The sequence below is a fragment of the Ailuropoda melanoleuca genome, chromosome 15, assembly GCF_002007445.2.
Source record: "Ailuropoda melanoleuca isolate Jingjing chromosome 15, ASM200744v2, whole genome shotgun sequence".
NCBI classification, from domain to species: Eukaryota; Metazoa; Chordata; class Mammalia; order Carnivora; family Ursidae; genus Ailuropoda; species Ailuropoda melanoleuca.
Genome location: NC_048232.1, coordinates 82,121,671 through 82,123,530, shown reverse-complemented (window position 1 = coordinate 82,123,530; position 1,860 = coordinate 82,121,671).

The window sequence follows — 1,860 nt, the reverse complement described above, 5'->3', positions numbered from 1 at the left end:
GCCCCCGCCCCCTCCCCGGCTCGCGCGGCCGGCGTGGTCGAGGGCTCCCGCCAGGGGGCGTCGTGCGCGGAGGGCGCCGGGGAGCGGGCGAGCAGTGGGCCGCGCGCGCTCGTTCGTGGGGGCGCGCGTGTTGCGGACCGGGCGGAGGGCGCGCTTGTCGTTAGCGTCCTGTCCTCTTTGCGGAGCCCGAGCCGGGGGAGGCGGGGGGGGGGGGGCCGCAAATACAGGACGTCCCCGCCCCCGGGCGGCCGCTCTACCCGGCCGTCCTGTCCCCATCACAGCCCCGCGGTGCCTAAGGCTGTGGCTGAAACCCTGTTCGTTGTTTCCTGTCGCTGTCTGCCCCCCAACATAGTACGGCAGGGGCCGCGTTTGTCTTCCTACACAGTAGGTGCGGCGTGAAGATTTCGCGAATGAATGAATGAATGGACCACGAATGAATAATCCCTCTCGCAGAGCCCTCCGAAGCACAGCCCCCACATCCCCGAAGACCTTTCCACTTTGCCTTTAGGCTAACATCAAGTGGGCCCGTGTCTGCGTACCCCACACCCCCAGCCTGGAGGGGCCCGACACCTGGTACAGAAGCGGAAGCTGAGGAAAGGCAATAAATTTTTTTATTGGACGTAACACCTCCCCCCATACACACACACTATCCTTTTCCTTAAGTCAGGAATTAATTACATAATTATTTGTTCATTGTTCTCTTCTGCTAGTGTGTGGGTTCTATCTCGTTCGCTGCTGGAGCCAATGGCCTGGCACACAGTAGGTGCTCAATAAATAGACCCTACTCCCCAGAACCGCATCAAAATTTGGGTTAGACCTCCAGGTTTCATGGAAACAGGCAGGGTGGAGGAGTGCTAGCTGGCTGCAGTAGCAAGAACACCTTCCAGGTCTGGCTCTTGAAATGACCTGCAGTCCTTATGGCCTCTCTCGAGGCCTCAGATACCTCCACTTGTTCCAGGATCAGGTTGGACGAGGATATGCTTTGCTGCTGTGTCTTGTCATTCTGTGATGACAGGACACGGGTCTGTGCAGAGGAAATGTGTGGTGGGTGTGAGGGCGCGTCTTATAAATATCACCTAGGTAAATGTCCATCTTAGGCTCTGTTCACTGAGGGTGAATTCTGTGCCAAGCTCTGCGCTAAGGGCTTTACATACATTACCCCCATGCAATCCAGCAACCTCATAAGGTAGCTGCTACGATTATATAAAACTTCTAGAAGAAAACACAAGAGAAATTTTTGTGACTTTGAGTTGGGCAAATTCTTAGATATAACGCCAAGAGCATGATCCCTAAGAGAAAACAATCGATCAGCGGAACTTCATCAAAATTAAAAACTGCTCTTCAAAAGTCACTCTTATAGGAATGAATGAAGGCAAACCACAATCTGGGAGAAAATCCTTACAAAGCATACATCTGATAAAGAATTTGCATCCCAAGGGCCCCTGGGTGGCACGGTCGGTTGAGTGTCACAATCTCGATTTTGACTCAGGTCATGATCTCAGTCAGGGTCCTGAAATCAAGCTACGAGTTGGGCTCCGAGCTCAGGGAGGAGTCTGCTAAAGTTTTTCTCTCCCTCTCCCTCTGCAACTCCCCATGCTTGCACTCTCTCTCTCTCTAAAATAAATATATAAATCTTTTTTTTAAAAAAAGAATTTGCATCCCAACTATATAAAGAACCCTGCAAAGTCAATAATAAGAAAATAACCTGCTTTTCAGAAAATGGGAGAAAGACTTGAACAGATACATAGACGGCAACTAAGCACATGAAAATATGCCCGACATCACCAGTCACTAGGGAAATGCAAATTAAAACCAGGATGAGATACTTCCACATACCTATTACAATGGTTAGAAAATTTA